Below are 20453 nucleotides of genomic sequence, written 5' to 3'. Positions count from 1 at the left end.
CTTTTTTCATTTAGTTATATTTATTTTTCAAAATTTCCTTTGAGACTTCTTTGAATCACGAGTTACTTAGAAGTATTCTAATTAATTTGCAAGTGTTTGGAAATTTTCTTCTTGTTTTATTATTGATTTCTAGTTTAATTCCATTGTGTTAAGAAAAAACACTCTGCTTCACCTTAGTTGTTTTAAATTTTAAAGTTTTTGGGGTTTGTTTTATTGCCTAAGGTATGGTTTGTGTTGGGAATACTCTGTGGAATCTGGAGAAACATGTCTGTTGTTCTTTTGTTGGATGAAATGTTCTATATTTGTCAAGTAGATACTGTTGGTTGATTGTGTTGTTGAGTTCTATATCCTTGCTAATTTTCTTAAAAAAATTTTTTGAGATGAACGGGGTACAAGTGCAATTTTGTTACACGAGTATATTATGTAGTGGTGTAGCCTAGGCTTTTGGTGTGGCTGTCACAAATAGTGTCCATTGTACCCACAAGGTCATTTATCATTCCTCTCCCTGTTCCCACTCTTCCACTTTTCTGAGTCTCCAGTGTGTATTATTTCACTCTCTTTGTCTGTGTGTACACATTATTTAATTCCTACTTGTAAGTGAGAATATGTGATATTTGACTTTTTATTTCTGAGCTATTTCACTTAAAATATTGGCCTCCAGTTCCATCTATGTTGCTGCAAAAGACATGATTTCATTCTTTTTTTTAATGGCTGAGTAATATTCCATGGAGTATATATACACCACACTTTATTTCTCTTATTATCCATCGATAGGCACTTAAGTTGATTCCATATCTCTGCTATTGTGACTTGTGCTGTGCTAAACATATAAGTGCAGTTATCTTTTGGTATGATTTCTCTTCCTTTGGGTAGGTACCCAGTAGTGGGACTGTTGAGTCAACTGTTTTATGTTTTTCACAGAAGTTGTGCAAATTACATTCCCACAAACAATATATAATTGTTTCCTTTTATGTGCATCCTCATCAACATCTGTTATTGTTTGACTTTTAAATAACAACCATTCTGACTGGTGTAAGATGGTATCTCATTGTGGTTTAATTTGCATTATTCTGATGATTTGTGATGTTGAGTATTTTTTCATAGGTTTATTGACGACTTATATGTCTTCCTTTGCAAAATGTCTATTCATGTCATTTGCCCAGTCTCTAATGGGTTTGCTTTTTTTTTGCTGTTGTTGAATTGTTCGAATTCTTTATAGATTCTGCATGTGACTAACTTGTCGGATGCATAGTTTGCAGGTATTTCTCCCATTCTGTCTGGTAGTTCTATAATATGCTGAAAGTGGAATAAATTGGGGACTATAACGCAAATTTTTGTTTCTCTATTTCTCTTTCCAGCTCTACTAGTATTTGTTTTACATGTTTTGAGGCTGTGTGGTTTGCTTTGTACTCACTTAGGCTTGTTATGCCCCACTGGTGAATTGATCCTTTTATCACTATGTAATCTTTTTATTTGTCTCAGGTAATTTTTTTCTTTAAAATCTACTCTAATATCCATATAGTGACTGTTGCTTTTTTAAAAATTAATATTTGTATGGTATATTTCTTTCCATCTTTTTGCTTTAAATTGATCTATATGATTGTATTTGAAATGATTTATTGTAGAGAACATTTTTTGGATCACTGAAGAAAATCTATGTCAATCTGCTTTTTTCTTTTAAAAAACTTATTTATTTATTTATTTTTAAATTGATTCTTAATATTTCTCTATATTTATGGAGCATAGGCAATATTTCGTTACATGCATACAATGTGTAATGATCAACTCAGAATGTTTAGGATATCCATTACCTCAAGTATTTATTATTTATATATGTTGAGAACATTATAAGTCCTCTCTCCTAGCTATTTTGAAATATAAAATAACATTGTTTTTAATTATAATCACCCTACTCTACTATTGAACATTAGACTTCATTCCTTCTATCTAATTGTATATTTGTACCCATTAACCAACCTATCTTGTCCTCCCCCCATACAACCTTCCTCACCTCTGTTTAACTATCATTCTATACTCTACCTTCATGAGATCAACTTTTTTAATCTACTATGTATGAGTGAGAATATATGATGTTTATATTTCTGTGACTGGCTTATTTTACTTAACATGAGGGACCTGCAGTTCTATCCGTGCTGCTGCAAATGGCAGGATTTTATTCTTTTTTTAAATAACTGAATAGATTTCATTTTGTATATATACCACATTTTTCTTATTTATTTATCTATTGATGGACACTTAGCTTGATTCTATATCTTTGCAGTTGTGAATAGTGCTGAAATAAACATGGAACTGCAGATATTCGTTTGTTATACTAATTTCCTTTCCTTTGGATAAATACTCAGTAGTAGAATGCTGGATAATATGGTAGTTCTATTTTTAGCTTTTTGAGGAACCTCAATATTGTTTTCCATAATGCCTATATTAATTTAGATTGCCACCACCCGTGTGTAAGAGTTCCCTTTCTCCACATCCTTTCCAGCATCTGTTATTTTTGTCTTTTTGATAATAGATATTTTAACTGGAATGAGATGATATCTCATTGTAGTTTGATTTGCATGTACCTGATGATTAGTGATGTTAAACATTTTTCATGTTCCTTTTGACCATTTGTATGTCTTCTTTTGAGGAACATCTGCGCTGGTCTTTTGCCCAGTTTTTTATTTTTTATTTTTTATTTATTTATTTTTTATTATTATTATACTTTAAGTTCTAGGGTACATGTGCATAACGTGCAGGTTTGTTACATATGTATACTTGTGCCATGCTGCTGTGCTGCACCCATCAACTGGTCAGCACCCATCAACTCGTCATTTACATCAGGTATAACTCCCAATGCAATCCCTCCCCCTCCCCCCTCCCCATGATAGGCCCCGGTGTGTGATGTTCCCCTTCCCGAGTCCAAGTGATCTCATTGTTCAGTTCCCACCTATGAGTGAGAACATGCGGTGTTTGGTTTTCTGTTCTTGTGATAGTTTGCTAAGAATGATGGTTTCCAGCTGCATCCATGTCCCTACAAAGGACTCAAACTCATCCTTTTTTATGGCTGCATAGTATTCCATGGTGTATATGTGCCACATTTTCTTAATCCAGTCTGTCACTGATGGACATTTGGGTTGATTCCAAGTCTTTGCTATTGTGAATAGTGCCGCAATAAACATACGTGTGCATGTGTCTTTATAGCAGCATGATTTATAATCCTTTGGGTATATCCCCAGTAATGGGATGGCTGGGTCATATGGTACATCTAGTTCTAGATCCTTGAGGAATCGCCATACTGTTTTCCATAATGGTTGAACTAGTTTACAATCCCACCAACAGTGTAAAAGTGTTCCTATTTCTCCACATCCTCTCCAGCACCTGTTGTTTCCTGACTTTTTAATGATTGCCATTCTAACTGGTGTGAGATGGTATCTCATTGTGGTTTTGATTTGCATTTCTCTGATGTTTTGCCCAGTTTTTAATGGGATTATTTATTTGTTTGTTTTTGCTGTTGAACTATTTGAGTTCCTTATATACTCTGGATATTAGTCCCTTGTTGGTGGATGGTTTGCAAATATGTTCTCTTATTAAACACGTAGCCTCTTCACTCTGTTAATTGTTTTCTTTGCTCTGCAGTAGGTTTTCATTTAATATCATCTTATTTGTCTATTTTTGTTTTTCTTGCCTGTGCTTTTAAGGTCTTGTTAAATAAATCATTTCTTATACCATGTCCTGCAGTGTTTTCCCTTTGTTGTCTTCTAGTATTTTTATAGTTCCAGGTCTTATGTCTAAGGCTTTAAGCATTTGGAGTTGAGTTTTGCACATTCTGAGAGATAGGGGTCTAGTTTTATTGTTCTACATATGGATATATCCAGTTTTCCTAACACGGTTTATTGAAGAGACTGTCCTTTCCCCATTGTATGTTCTTCACACCAAAATGAGTTGGTTGTGAATATGTGGATTTATTTGTGAATTCTGTGTTCTGTTCCATTGGTCTACGTGTCCGTTTTTATATCCGTATCATGCTGTTTTGTCTATATTGCCTTGTAATATATTTTGAAGTCAGGCAGTGTGATGCTTCCAGCTTTGTTTTTTCTTTAGGATTGCTTTTGCTACTCAGGTTCTTTTTGGTTTGGTATAAATTTTAGGATTTTTTTCTATTTTTTGTGAGAATATCATTGATTTTTTAATAGAGATTGCATCGAATGTACAGAGGGCTTTGTGTAGTATGGTCATTTAAATAATAATATTTCTTCCAATTCATGAGCGTGGGATATCTTTCCATCTGTTTGTGTCCTCTTAAATTTCTTTCATCAGTGTTTTGTAGTTTTCCTTGGAGAGGTCTTTCAACTCCTTTGTTAAATTTGTTCCTTTTTATTTTGGTGACTGTTGTAAATGGGATTGCTGTCTTAATTTCTTTTTCAGCTTGTTCACAATTGATGTATAGAAATGCTACTGATTTTTCTATGCCAATTATTTTGTCCTGCAACTTTAATGAATTTGTTTATTAGTTCTAAGAATTTTGTGGTGCGGTCTTTATTTTTTTTCTTTATTTTTTTTTTATTATACTTTAAGTTCTAGGGTACATGTGCACAACGTGATTGGGTTCTTTATAGGTTCTGGATATTAGCCCTTTGTCAGATGAGTAGATTGCAAAAATTTTCTCCCATTCTGTAGGTTGCCTGTCCACTCTGATGGTAGTTTCTTTCGCTGTGCAGAAGCTCTTTAATTTAATTAGATCCCATTTGTCAATTTTGGCTTTTGTTGTCATTGCTTTTGGTGTTTTAGACATGAAGTCCTTGCCCATGCCTATGTCCTGAATGGTACTACCTAGGTTTTCTTCTAGGGTTTTTATGGTTTTAGGTCTAACATTTAAGTCTCTAATCCATCTTGAATTAATTTTCGTATAAGGAGTAAGGAAAGGATCCAGTTTCAGCTTTCTACTTATGGCTAGCCAATTTTCCCAGCACCATGTATTAAATAGGGAATCCTTTCCCCATTTCTTGTTTTTGTCAGGTTTGTCAAAGATCAGATGGCTGTAGATGTGTGGTACTATTTCTGAGGGCTCTGTTCTGTTCCATTGGTCTATATCTCTATTTTGGTACCAGCACCATGCTGTTTTGGTTACTGTAGCCTTGTAGTATAGTTTGAAGTCAGGTAGTGTGATGCCTTCAGCTTTGTTCTTTTGGCTTAGGATTGTCTTGGCAATGCAGGGTCTTTTTTTGGTTCCATATGAACTTTAGAGCAGTTTTTTTCCCAATTCTGTGAAGAAAGTCATTGGTAGCTTAATGGGGATGGCATTGAATCTATGACTTACGTTGGACAGTATGGCCACTTTCACAATATTGATTCTTCCTATCCATGAGCATGGTATGTTCTTCCATTTGTTTGTGTCCTCTTTTATTTCACTGAGCAGTGGTTTTTAGTTCTCCTTAAAGAGGTCCTTTACATCCCTTGTAAGTTGGATTCCTAGGTATTTTATTCTCTTTGAAGCTATTGTGAATGGGAGTTCATTCATGATTTGGCTCTGTTTGTCTGTTATTGGTGTATAAGAATGCTTGTGATTTTTGCACATTGATTTTGTATCGTGAGACTTTGCTGAAGTTGCTTATCAGCTTAAGGAGATTTTGGGCTGAGATGATGGGGTTTTCTAAATATACAATCATGTCATCTGCAAACAGGGACAATTTGACTTCTTCTTTTCCTAACTGAATACCCTTGATTTCTTTCTCTTGCCTGATTGCCCTAGCCAGAACTTCCAACACTATGTTGAATAGGAGTGGTGAGAGAGGGCATCCCTGTCTTGTGCCAGTTTTCAAAGGGAATGCTTCCAGTTTTTGCCCATGCAGTGTGATATTGGCTGTGGGTTTGTCATAAATAGCTCTTAATATTTTGAGATACGTTCCATGAATACCGAACGTATTGAGAGTTTTTAGCATAAAGGGCTATTGAATTTTGTCAAAGGCCTTTTCTGCATCTATTGAGATAATCATGTGGTTTTTGTCTTTGGTTCTGTTTATATCCTGGATTATGTTTATTGATTTGCGTATGTTGAACTGAAGAGCTTCTGCACAGGAAAATAAACTACCATCAGAGTGAACAGGCAACCTACAGAATTGGCGAAAATTTTTGCAATCTACTCATCTGACAAGGGGCTAATATCCAGAACGTACAAAGAACTCAAACAAATTTACAAGAAAAAAACAAACAAGCCGATCAAAAAGTAGGCAAAGGAATTGAGCAGACACTTCTCAAAAGAACACATTCATACAGCCAGCAGACACATGAAAAAATGCTCATCATCACTTGCCATCTGAGAAATGCAAATCAAAACCACAATGAGATACCATCTCATACCAGTTAGAATGGCAATCATTAAAGAGTCAGGAAACAACAGGTGCTGGAGAGGATGTGGAAAAACAGGAACACTTTTACACTGTTGGTGGGATTGTAAACCAGTTCAACCATTATGGAAAACAGTATGGCGATTTCTCAAGGATCTAGAACTAGAAGTACCATATGACCCAGCCATCCCATTACTGGGTATATACCCAAAGGATTATAAATCATGCTGCTCTAAAGACACATGCACACGTATGTTTATTGCAGCACTATTCACAATAGCAAAGACTTGGAATCAACCCAAGTGTCCATCAGTGACAGACTGGATTAAGAAAATGTGGCACATATACACCATGGAATATTATACAGCCATAAAAAAGGATGAGTTTGTGTCCTTTGTAGGGACATGGATGCAGCTGGAAACCATCATTCTCAGCAAACTATCGCAAGAACAGAAAACCAAACACCGCATGTTCTCACTCATAGGTGGGAATTGAACAATGAGATCACTTGGACACAGGAAGGGGATCATCACACACCAGGGCCTTTTGTGGGGAGTGGGTAGAGGTGAGGGATAGCATTAGGAGATATACCTAATGTAAATGACGAGTTAATGGGTGCAGCACACCAACATGGCACATGTATACATATGTAACAAACCTGCACGTTGTGCACATGTACCCTAGAACTTAAAGTATAATAATAAAAAAAAGTGTATTATAAGCAGGAAAATAAAATGTACTTTTAAGTAAAAAATATACTTAATAAATATGTGAAAAAAGAGAGAGAAAAAAAAAGGAAAATTCTTTTCTTTAAGAATGTTGAATATTGGCCCCCATTCTCTTCTGGCTTGTAGAGTTTCTGCCAAGAAATCTGCTGTTAGTCTGATGGGCTTCCCTTTGTGGGTAATCCGACCTTTCTGTCTGACTGTCCTTAACATTTTTTCCTTCATTTGAACTTTGGTGAATCTGACAATTATGTGTCTTGGAGTTCCTCTTCCCGAGGAGTATCTTTGTGGCGTTCTCTGTATTTCCTGAATTTGAATGTTGGCCTGCCTTACTAGGTTGGGGAAGTTCTCTTAGATGATATCCTGCAGAGTGTTTTCCAACTTGGTTCCATTCTCGCCATCACTTTCAGGCACACCAATCAGATGTAGATTTGGTCTTTTCATATAATCCTGTATTTCTTGGAGGCTTTGTTCATTTCTTTTCACTCTTTTTTCTCTACACTTCTCGCTTCATTTCATTCATTTGGTCTTCAATCACTGATACTCTTCTAGTTGATTGAGTCAGTTACTGAAGCTTGTGCATTTGTCACATAGTTCTTGTGTCATGGTTTTCATCTCTATCAGTTCGCTTATGGTCTTCTCTGCATTGATGATTCTATCCATTCTTCTATTCTTTTTCCAAGGTTTTTAGTTTCTTTGTGCTGGGTACGTAGTTCCTCCTTTAGCTCTGAGAATTTTGATTGACTGAAGCCTTCTTCTCTCAACTCGTCAAAGTCATTCTCCATCCAGCTTTGTTCTGTTGCTGGCGATGAGCTGCATTCCTTTGGAGGGGGAGACGTGCTCTGATTTTTTGAATTTCCAGCTTTCCTGCACTGCTTTTTCCCCATCTTTGTGGTTTATCTGCCTTTGGTCTTTGATGATGGTGATGTAGTGATGGGGTTTTGGTGTGGGTGTCCTTTCTGTTTGTTAGTTTTCCTTCTAACAGTCAGGACCCTCAGCTGTAGGTCTGTTGGAGTTTGCTTGAGGTCCACTCCAGACCCTATTTGCCTGGGTATCGGCAGTGGAGGCTGCAGAAGATAGAATATTGCTGCACAGCGAGTGTTGCTGTCTGATTCTTGCTCTGGAAGCTTCGTCTCAGAGGTATACCCAGCCGTGTGAGGTGTTGGTCTGCACCTGGTCGGGGATGTCTCCCAGTTAGGCTACTCAGGAGTCAGGGACCCACTTGAGCAGGCAGTCTGTCCATTCTCAGATCTCAACCTCCGTGCTGGGAGAACCACTGCTCTCTTCAAAGCTGTCAGACAGGGACATTTACATCTGCAGCGATTTCTGCTGCTTTTTGTTTAGCTATGCCCTGTCCCCAGAGGTGGAGTCTACAGAGGCAGGCCGGCCTCCTTGAGCTGTGGTGGGCTCCACCCAATTCGAGCTTCCCGGAAGCTTTGTTTACCTACTTAAGTCTCAGCAATGGCTCAGCAATACCATTAAGGTATTTATATTTTAGAGATTAAGTCTGCCAGTTATAAAAATGTTTTCTGTTTGTTTTCTCTTTTTGTTTTCTTTTCTTATTTTGAAATAGGATTTTGCTCTGTCATCCAGGCTAGAGTACAGTGGCATTATTATGGCTCACAGCAACCTTGACCTTTCAGGCTCAACCAATCCTTTCACCTCTGCCTCCGCAGTAGCTGGGATCACAGGAGTATGCCACCATGCCTGGCTAATTTTTTTATTTTTTGTAGATGTGGGGCTTCCCAATGTCAACCAGGCTGATCTTGAACTCCTGGGCTCAAGTGATCCTTCTGCTTCAGCCTCCCAAATATCTGGAATTACAGGCATAAGCCACCACACCTGGCATTTCTTCTTTTTCTTGTTCTTCTGTTTCTCTTTTCTTACCTTCCTGTGCCTTAATTGAACATTTTTAATGATTTGAGGTTGATTTATTTATGTTGTTTTGAGTATATTGCTTTGTAGAATTTTGTTAATGATTTTTCTTGGTAGTACAATAAACATGTAAATTATCACAGTATACTGGCCTCAACATATTTTTACTCTTAATGAGGCTTGGAAACCTTACTTCCATTTAAGTGTCCTTACCCTAGAATAATATAATTTTCTTAAGCATTTTTTTACATACATTGAGCACCATATCAGATAGTGTTATAATTGTGGCTTCAACATATGATTTAAGAAACTAATAAGAATTAGAATAGTTTATTATATTGAACCACATTTTCCACCCATTCTTATGTTACTATTTCCTCTCTGACATTTCTTTCTTACCATTTCCTTTCTCTTAGGGAAATTCCTTTAGCCATTTTCAAGGGTAGGTTTTATAGAATCAAATTATCTTAGTTTTTCTTCATCTGAGAATGTCTTTATTTCACTCTCATTCCTAAAGGATATTTTTTTCTGGGTATGGAATACACAATTATCAGTTTTATTTCAGAACCTGAAAAATGTAACATTTCCTTCTGGCCTCTATAGTTTCAGAAGAGAGACATGCTATCCTTCAAATTCATTTTTATTTGTAATACAGTATTTTTTTCTGGCTACTTTCCATATTTTTGTTTTGTTTTGTTTTAGTTTTTTTTTTTTAATAATTTATTTATTATTATTATACTTTAAGTTGTAGGGTACATGTGCATAACGTGCAGGTTTGTTACATATGTATACTTGTGCCATGTTGCTGTGCTGCACCCATCAACTCGTCATTTACATCAGGTATAACTCCCAATGCAATCCCTCCCCCCTCCCCCCTCCCCATGATAGGCCCCGGTGTGTGATGTTCCCCTTCCTGAGTCCAAGTGATCTCATTGTTCAGTTCCCACCTATGAGTGAGAACATGCGGTGTTTGGTTTTCTGTTCTTGTGATAGTTTGCTAAGAATGATGGATTCCAGCTGCATCCAAGTCCCTACAAAGGACTCAAACTCATCCTTTTTTATGGCTGCATAGTATTCCATGGTGTATATGTGCCACATTTTCTTAATCCAATCTGTCACTGATGGACATTTGGGTTGATTCCAAGTCTTTGCTATTGTGAATAGTGCCGCAATAAACATACGTGTGCATGTGTCTTTATAGCAGCATAATTTATAATCCTTTGGGTATATACCCAGTAATGGGATGGCTGGGTCATATGGTACTTCTAGTTCTAGATCCTTGAGGAATCGCCATACTGTTTTCCATAATGGTTGAACTAGTTTACAATCCCACCAACAGTGTAAAAGTGTTCCTATTTCTCCACATCCTCTCCAGCACCTGTTGTTTCCTGACTTTTTAATGATCGCCATTCTAACTGGTGTGAGATGGTATCTCATTGTGGTTTTGATTTGCATTTCTCTGATGGCCAGTGATGATGAGCATTTTTTCATGTGTCTGCTGGCTGTATGAATGTCTTCTTTTGAGAAATGTCTGTTCATATCCTTTGCCCACTTTTTGATGGGGTTGTTTGTTTTTTTCTTGTAAATTTGTTTGAGTTCTTTGTAGGTTCTGGATATTAGCCCTTTGTCTGATGAGTAGATTGCAAAAAATTTTCTCCCATTCTGTAGGTTGCCTGTTCACTCTGATGGTAGTTTCTTTTGCTGTGCAGAAGCTCTTTAGTTTAATGAGATCCCATTTGTCAATTTTGGCTTTTGCTGCCGTTGCTTTTGGTGTTTTAGACATGAAGTCCTTGCCCATGCCTATGTCCTGAATGGTACTACCTAGGTTTTCCTCTAGGATTTTTATGGTATTAGGTCTAACATTTAAGTCTCTAATCCATCTTGAATTAATTTTCGTATAAGGAGTAAGGAAAGGATCCAGTTTCAGCTTTCTACTTATGGCTAGCCAATTTTCCCAGCACCATTTATTAAATAGGTAATCCTTTCCCCATTTCTTGTTTCTCTCAGGTTTGTCAAAGATCAAATGGCTGTAGATGTGTGGTATTATTTCTGAGGACTCTGTTCTGTTCCATTGGTCTATATCTCTGTTTTGGTACCAGTACCATGCTGTTTTGGTTACTGTAGCCTTGTAGTATAGTTTGAAGTCAGGTAGCGTGATGCCTCCAGCTTTGTTCTTTTGACTTAGGATTGTCTTGGAGATGCGGGCTCTTTTTTGGTTCCATATGAACTTTAAAGCAGTTTTTTCCAATACTGTGAAGAAACTCATTGGTAGCTTGATGGGGATGGCATTGAATATATAAATTACCTTGGGCAGTATGGCCATTTTCACGATATTGATTCTTCCTATCCATGAGCATGGTATGTTCTTCCATTTGTTTGTGTCCTCTTTTATTTCACTGAGCAGTGGTTTGTAGTTCTCCTTGAAGAGGTCCTTTACATCCTTTGTAAGTTGGATTCCTAGGTATTTTATTCTCTTTGAAGCAATTGTTAATGGAAGTTCATTCCTGATTTGGCTCTCTGTTTGTCTGTTACTGGTGCATAAGATTGCTTGTGATTTTTGCACATTAATTTTGTATCCTGAGACTTTGCTGAAGTTGCTTATCAGCTTAAGGAGATTTTGGGCTGAGACAATGGGGTTTTCTAAATATACAATCATGTCATCTGCAAACAGGGACAATTTGACTTCTTCTTTTCCTAACTGAATACCCTTGATTTCTTTCTCTTGCCTGATTGCCCTAGCCAGAACTTCCAATACTATGTTGAATAGGAGTGGTGAGAGAGGGCATCCCTGTCTTGTGCCAGTTTTCAAAGGGAATTTTTCAGGTTTTTGCCCATTCAGTATGATATTGGCTGTGGGTTTGTCATAAATAGCTCTTATTATTTTAAGGTACGTTCCATCAATACCGAATTTTTTGAGCGTTTTTAGCATGAAAGGCTGTTGAATTTCGTCAAAGGCCTTTTCTGCATCATTTGAGATAATCATGTGGTTCTTGTCTTTGGTTCTGTTTATATGCTGGATTATGTTTATTGATTTGCGAATGTTGAACCAGCCTTGCATCCCAGGGATGAAGCCCACTTGATCATGGTGGATAAGCTTTTTGATGTGTTGCTGAATCCGGTTTGCCAGTATATTATTGAGGATTTTTGCATCGATGTTCATCAGGGATATTGGTCTAAAATTCTCTTTTTTTGTTGTGTCTCTGCCAGGCTTTGGTATCAGGATGATGTTGGCCTCATAAAATGAGTTAGGGAGGATTCCCTCTTTTTCTATTGATTGGAATAGTTTCAGAAGCAATGGTACCAACTCCTCCTTGTACCTCTGGTAGAATTCAGCTGTGAATCCATCTGGTCCTGGACTTTTTTTGGTTGGTAGGCTATTAATTGTTGCCTCAATTTCAGAGCCTGCTATTGGTCTATTCAGGGATTCAACTTCTTCCTGGTTTAGTCTTGGAAGAGTGTAAGTGTCCAGGAAATTATCCATTTCTTCTAGATTTTCCAGTTTATTTGTGTAGAGGTGTTTATAGTATTCTCTGATGGTAGTTTGTATTTCTGTGGGGTTGGTGGTGATATCCCCTTTATCATTTTTAATTGCGTCGATTTGATTCTTCTCTCTTTTCTTCTTTATTAGTCTGGCTAGTGGTCTGTCAATTTTGTTGATCTTTTCAAAAAACCAACTCCTGGATTCATTGATTTTTTGGAGGGTTTTTTGTGTCTCTATCTCCTTCAGTTCTGCTCTGATCTTAGTTATTTCTTGCCTTCTGCTAGCTTTCGAATGTGTTTGCTCTTGCTTCTCTAGTTCTTTTAATTGCGATGTTAGAGTGTCAATTTTAGATCTTTCCTGCTTTCTCTTGTGGGCATTTAGTGCTATAAATTTCCCTCTACACACTGCTTTAAATGTGTCCCAGAGATTCTGGTATGTTGTATCTTTGTTCTCATTGGTTTCAAAGAACATCTTTATTTCTGCCTTCATTTCGTTATGTACCCAGTAGTCATTCAGGAGCAGGTTGTTCAGTTTCCATGTAGTTGAGCGGTTTTGATTGAGTTTCTTAGTCCTGAGTTCTAGTTTGATTGCACTGTGGTCTGAGAGACAGTTTGTTATAATTTCTGTTCTTGTACATTTGCTGAGGAGTGCTTTACTTCCAATTACGTGGTCGATTTTGGAGTAAGTATGATGTGGTGCTGAGAAGAATGTATATTCTGTTGATTTGGGGTGGAGAGTTCTATAGATGTCTATTAGGTCTGCTTGCTGCAGAGATGAGTTCAATTCCTGGATATCCTTGTTAACTTTCTGTCTCGTTGATCTGTCTAATGTTGACAGTGGAGTGTTGAAGTCTCCCATTATTATTGTATGGGAGTCTAAGTCTCTTTGTAAGTCTCTAAGGACTTGCTTTATGAATCTGGGGGCTCCTGTATTGGGTGCATATATATTTAGGATAGTTAGCTCTTCCTGTTGAATTGATCCCTTTACCATTATGTAATGGCCTTCTTTGTCTCTTTTGATCTTTGATGGTTTAAAGTCTGTTTTATCAGAGACTAGTATTGCAACCCCTGCTTTTTTTTGTTCTTCATTTACTTGGTAAATCTTCCTCCATCCCTGTATTTTGAGCCTATGTATGTCTCTGCGTGTGAGATGGGTCTCCTGAATACAGCAGACTGATGGGTCTTGACTCTTTATCCAGTTTGCCAGTCTGTGTCTTTTAATTGGAGCATTTAGTCCATTTACATTGAAGGTTAATATTGTTATGTGTGAACTTGATCCTGTCATTATGATATTAACTGGTTATTTTGCTCGTTAGTTGATGCAGTTTCTTCCTAGCCTCGATGGTCTTTACATTTTGGCATGTTTTTGCAATGGCTGGTACCGGTTGTTCCTTTCCATGTTTAGTGCTTCCTTCAGGGTCTCTTGTAAGGCAGGCCTAGTGGTGACAAAATCTCTAAGCATTTGCTTATCTGTAAAGGATTTTATTTCTCCTTCACTTATGAAACTTAGTTTGGCTGAATATGAAATTCTGGGTTTAAAATTCTTTTCTTTAAGAATGTTGAATATTGGCCCCCACTCTCTTCTGGCTTGTAGAGTTTCTGCTGAGAGATCTGCTGTTAGTCTGATGGGCTTCCCTTTGTGGGTAACCCGACCTTTCTCTCTGGCTGCCCTTAAGATTTTTTCCTTCATTTCAACTTTGGTGAATCTGGCAATTATGTGTCTTGGAGTTGCTCTTCTCGAGGAGTATCTTTGTGGCGTTCTCTGTATTTCCTGGATTTGAATGTTGGCCTGCCCTACTAGGTTGGGGAAGTTCTCCTGGATGATATCCTGAAGAGTGTTTTCCAACTTGGTTCCATTTTCCCCCTCACTTTCAGGCACCCCAATCAGACGTAGATTTGGTCTTTTTACATAATCCCATACTTCTTGCAGGCTTTGTTCATTTCTTTTTCTTCTTTTTTCTTTTGGTTTCTCTTCTCGCTTCATTTCATTCATTTGATCCTCAATCGCTGATACTCTTTCTTCCAGTTGATCGAGTCGGTTACTGAAGCTTGTGCATTTGTCACGTATTTCTCGTGTCATAGTTTTCATCTCTTTCATTTCGTTTAGGACCTTCTCTGCATTAATTACTCTAGCCATCAATTCTTCCACTTTTTTTTCAAGATTTTTAGTTTCTTTGCGCTGGGTACGTAATTCTTCCTTTAGCTCTGAGAAATTTGATGGACTGACGCCTTCTTCTCTCATCTCGTCAAGGTCATTCTCCGTCCAGCTTTGATCCGTTGCTGGCGATGAGCTGCGCTCCTTTGCCGGGGGAGATGCGCTCTTATTTTTTGAATTTCCAGCTTTTCTGCCCTGCTTTTTCCCCATCTTTGTGGTTTTATCTGCCTCTGGTCTTTGATGATGGTGATGTACTGATGGGGTTTTGGTGTAGGTGTCTTTCCTGTTTGATAGTTTTCCTTCTAACAGTCAGGACCCTCAGCTGTAGGTCTGTTGGAGATTGCTTGAGGTCCACTCCAGACCCTGTTTGCCTGGGTATCAGCAGCAGAGGCTGCAGAAGATAGAATATTTCTGAACAGCGAGTGTACCTGTCTGATTCTTGCTTTGGAAGCTTCCTCTCAGGGGTGTACTCCTCTCTGTGAGGTGTGGGGTGTCAGACTGCCCCTAGTGGGGGATGTCTCCCAGTTAGGCTACTCAGGGGTTAGGGACCCACTTGAGCAGGGAGTCTGTCCCTTCTCAGATCTCAACCTCCGTGTTGGGAGATCCACTGCTCTCTTCAAAGCTGTCAGACAGAGTCGTTTGCGTCTGCAGAGGTGTCTGCTGCATTTGTTTAGTTTACTGTGCCCTGTCCCCAGAGGTGGAGTAAGCCTCAGCAATGGCGGGCGCCCCTCCCCCAGCCTCGCTGCTGTCTTGCCGGTAGATCACAGACTGCTGTGCTAGCAATGAGGGAGGCTCCGTGGGTGTGGGACCCTCCCGGCCAGGTGTGGGATATGATCTCCTGGTGTGCCTGTTTGCTTAAAGCGCAGTATTGGGGTGGGAGTTACCCGATTTTCCAGGTGTTGTGTGTCTCAGTTCCCCTGGCTAGGAAAAGGGACTCCCTTCCCCCTTGCACTTCCCAGGTGAGGCAATGCCTCGCCCTGCTTCAGCTCTCGCTGGTTGGGCTGCAGCAGCTGACCAGCACCGACCGTCCGGCACTCCCCAGTGAGATGAACCCAGTACCTCAGTTGAAAATGCAGAAATCACCGGTTGTCTGTGTTGCTCGCGCTGGGAGTTGGAGACTGGAGGTGCTCCTATTCAGCCATCTTGCTCCGCCCTCTTTGTTTTAGTTTTAATAGCTTAATTATAATGTGCCTTTGCATGCATATCTCTGAGTTTATCTTATTTGGTGTTTACTCAGATTTCTGCATCTGTAAGTTTACATTTTCAGTAAAATTGGGAAATTTGTAGTGATCATTATTTTTTAATTAAAAAAATTAAATTAATATAATGTATATTTAAGCTATACAATGTCATATATATTTTTTTGAACTGATGACTATAGTCAAGTCACTTAACGTATCTTTGTCTTCATACACTCACATAGTTACCATTTTGAGGGGTGTTGAGGAGACTTAAGGTCTGTTCTTGTAGCAAACTTCAAGTATATAACACAGTATTAGTTGCTATAGTCGTCATGCTCTAAATTAGACCGCTAAAACTCGTTCATCCTATATAACTGAAACTTTGTACACTTTAACCAATATCTCTCCATTTTCCCAACCTCCTTGCCACTGGTAGCCACCATTTTACCCTGCTCCTATGAATTCAGCTTTTTTAGATTTCACATATATGTGTGATCACACATTGTTTTTCTATCTATGTCTGTGGTTTTTCACTTGTCTTAATGTCCTCCACATTCATCCATGTTATTGCAAATGGGAGAAATTTCTACTTTTCTTGCTTTCCAACTTTTATTCTAGGTTTAGGGGGTACATGTTCAGGTTTGTTACATGGGTAAATTGCATGTCATGGGGATTTGGTCTACAGATTATATCATCCCTCAGGTAATGAGTATAGCAGTCAATAGTTTTTCAATCCGTACCTTCCTTTCAACCGCCACCCTCAAATAGGCACTGATATTTCATCCTTTTTATCGATGTGTACTCAATGTTCGGCTCCCACTTATATAAGTGAGAACATGCAGTATTTGGTTTTCTGTTCCTGTGTTAACATGCTTAGTATAATGACCTCTAGCTCCATCTGTGTTATTGCAAATGAAATGATTTTATTCTTTTTTATGACTACATAATATTCCATGTTGTATATGTATTACACTTTCTTTATCCAGTTTACTGTTGATGGACATTTAGGTTGATTCCATGTCTTTCCTATTGTGAATAGTGCTTCACTGAACATATGCATGCATGTGTTTTTGTGGTAGAATGATTTATATTGTCTTGGGTAAATACCCACTAATGGGATTGTTGAGTTGAATGGTAGTTCTGTTTTAAGTTCTTTGAGAATTCTCCAAACTGGTTTCCACAGAAGTGGAACTAATTTACATTGCCATCAGCAGTGTATTCCCTTTTCTCTATAACTGTGCCAATATCTGTTATTTTTTGACTTTTCAATAGCCATTCTGACTGGCATGATATATTTTGTTGTGGTTTTAATGTACATTTCTCTAATGACTGAGCATTTTTTCATATGCTTGTTGACTATGTGTATGTCTTCTTTTGAGTAGTGTCTGTTCATGTCTTTTGCCCAATGTTTAGTGGGCTTGTTTTTTGCTTTTTAATTTGTTTTTAAGTTCCTTGTAGTCTGGATATTAGACCTTTGTCAGATGCATAGCTTGCAAATATTTTCTCTCATTCCATAGATTGTCTGTTTACTCTGTTGATAGTTTCCTGTGCTGTGTAGAGAGGCAGTGAAAAAAGAAAACTTCAGGTCAATATCGTCTTTGAACGTAGATGCAGAAATCTTCAATGAAATACAAGCAAACTGAATTCAGCAGCACATCAAAAAGCTAATCCACTATGATCAAATACACTTTATCCCTAGAATGCAAGGTTTCTTCAACATATGCAAATCAATAATTTTGAATCATCATATAAACAGAGCTAAAAACAAAAACCACTTGATCATCTCAATAGTTGCAGACAAAGCTTTCTATACAATTCAAGATCCCTTCATGTTAAAAACCCTCAACAAACTAGGCATTGAAGGAACATACTTCAAAATAATTAGAGCCATCTATGAAAATCCCACAGCCAACATCATACTGAATGGGCAATAGCTGTAATCATTCCCTTTGAAAACCACAACAAGACAAATACTCCTCCTTTTACCACTCCAGTTCAACATAGTGCTGGAAGTCCTTGCCAGAGCAATCAGGGAAGAGAAAGAAGTAAAGTCCTCCAAATAGGAAGAGAGGAAGTTAAATGATCCCTGTTTGCAGACAGTATGATTTTATACCTAGGAAACACTGTAATCTCTGCCCCAAAGGTCCTTGATCTGATAAACATCTTTGACAAAGTTTTTTTTTATATTATACTTTAAGTTTTGGGGTACATGTGCAGAATGTGCAGGTTTGTTACATAGGTATACACGTGCCATGGTGGTTTGCTGCACCCATCAACCCGTCATCTACATTAGGTATTTCTCCTAATGCTATCCCTCTCCTAGTCCCACACCCCACAACAGGCCCCAGTGTGTGATGTTTCCCACTCTGTGTCCTTGTGTTCTTATTGTTCAACTCCCACTTATGAGTGAGAACATGTGGTGTTTGGTTTTCTGTTTTTGAGTTAGTTTGCTGCAAAGTTTTAAGATACAAAATTGATGTTCAAAAATCAATAGCATTCCTATACACCAAAACATCCAAGCTGAGAGTTAAATCAAGAATGCATTCCTCTTCACAATAGTCACAAAATGAACAAAAATCTAGGAATGCAGCTAACCTGGGCAGTGGAAGATCTGTACAATCAGAATTACAAAATATTGCTGAATGAAGTCAGAGATGACAGAAATGAATGGAAATACACTCCAATCTAATGGGTAGGAAGAATCAATATTGTTAAGATAGTCAATGAATTTCTTGATTTCTGCATAATTTCATTGTTTACTCAAAAATCATTCAGGAGTAGATTGTTTAATTTTCATATAATTGTATGTTTTGTGAGATCTTCTTCGTATTGATTTCTGTTTTTATTGTCCTGTGGTCTGAGTGATGGAGTCTCGTTCTGTCACCCAGGCTGGAGTGCAGAGGCATGATTTTGGTTCACTGCAGCCTCTTCCTCCCAGACTCAAGTGATTCTTGTGGCTCAGGCTCCCGAGTAGCTGGGACTACAGGTGTGTGCCACCGTGTTCAGCTAATTTTTGTATTTTTAGTAGAGATGTGGTTTCACTGTGTTGGCCAGGCTTGTCTTGAACTCCTGACCTGAACTGATTGATCTGCCTACCTTGGCCTTCCAAAGTGCTGGGATTACACCTTCTTTGTTATTTTTGATGTTGTGATTTAAAGTTTGTTTTGTCTGAAATAAGAATAGCAACCCCAATTCTTTTTTCTTTTCCATTTGCTTGATAGATCTTTCTCCGTCCCTTTAATTTGATCCTATGTGTGTCATCACATGTGACATTGGTCTCTTGAAGACAGCGTACAGTTGGGTGTTGCTTCTTTATCTAATTGACTATGCTGTGCCTTTAAAATGAGTCATTTAGCCCATTTATGTTCAAGATTAATATTGACATGTGCCAATTTGATCCTGTCATTGTGTTGTTAGCTGGGGTTTTTTGTAGACTTTATTGTGTAGTTGCTTTATAGTGTCAATGGTCTGTGTACTTATATATGTTTTTGTGATGGGTGGTAAGTCTTTCATTTTCAGGTTTAGCACTTCCTTAAAAGTCTCTTGTAAGGCAGATCTGGTGGTAACAAATTTTCTTAGCATTTCTTGTCTGAAAAATACTGCATTTCTCCTTTAGTTTGGTGGGATATAAAATTAGTGATTGACATTTCTTTTTTTTAATGTTGTTGAATATAGGCCCCCAATCTTTTCTGGCTTACAGGGTTTCTGCTGAAAGTTCTGCTGTTAGCCTGATGGGGCTCCCTTTTTAGGTTACCTCCCCTTCTCTCTAGCTGTCTTTGATATTTTGTCCTTCACATTGACCTTGGAGAATCTGATGACTGTGTTTTGGGGGTGGTCATCTTGCATAGTATCTTCCAGGGTTCTCTGAATTTCCTGAATGTGAATGTCAACTTCTCCAGCGAGGTTGGGGAAATTTTCATGAAGAAAATCCTCAAATATGTATTACAAGTTGCTTGCTCTCTCCCCCTCTCTTTCAGTGATACTAAGGAGTCATAGATTTGGTCTATAAAAAATTCCATGTATCTTATTCATTATGTTCATTCTTTTACATTCTTTTTTCCTTATTTTTGTCTTGACTGAATAGATTTGAAGAACCAGTCTTTGAGTTCTGAGGCTCTTTCCTGAACTTGGTATATTCTGCTGTTAGTATTTCCAATTGAATTATGAAATTCTTGTGGTGAGTTTTTCATGTCTATCAAATCAGTTAGGTTCTTTCTTAAATGGCTCTCTCATCTTTCTGCTCTTGAATTGTTTTACCGGATTTCTTAGATTTCTTGTATTGAATTTCAACTTTCTCCTGAATCTTGATGATCATTGCCATTGCCATCCAGATTCTGAATTCTATGTCCGTCATTTTAGCCATTTCAATTTGGTTAAGAACTATTGTGGGGAAGCTAATGTGGTCATTTGGAGGTAAGAAGGCACTCTGGATTTTAGAGTTGTCAGAGTTCTTGCACTAATTCTCATCTGTGTGGGCTGAGGTTCCTTTAATCTTTGAAGTTGCTGTCCTTTGGATGGCGGCTTTTTGCTTTTTATATTCTTTGCTACTTTTGAGTGTTTGACTGTGGTATAAGTTGGGTTTAGTTGACTACCTTCATTTCTGGGTGATTTCAGGAGGCCAAGGCTCAACTCAGCACTCTTGGGCTGTGCACTTTAATCCTGGGGGTGCTGGGACCAAGCCCATGGCTTTGTT

At 38.0% G+C, this 20453-nt stretch overlaps 1 protein-coding gene across 2 annotated transcripts in view; it reads left to right on the top strand.

The window, feature by feature from the left end:
• The window catches only part of STXBP5L (syntaxin binding protein 5L), a 512379-nt gene that overhangs the window by 69388 nt on the left and 422538 nt on the right, over window positions 1-20453 (top strand). The gene's annotated exons all lie outside the window — the stretch shown is intronic.

Source organism: Macaca thibetana, chromosome 2, assembly GCF_024542745.1.
Source record: "Macaca thibetana thibetana isolate TM-01 chromosome 2, ASM2454274v1, whole genome shotgun sequence".
In the NCBI taxonomy this organism is placed as follows: Eukaryota; Metazoa; Chordata; class Mammalia; order Primates; family Cercopithecidae; genus Macaca; species Macaca thibetana.
Note: the sequence above shows the minus strand (reverse complement) of the source record. Positions and strands in the feature narration are given on the sequence as shown.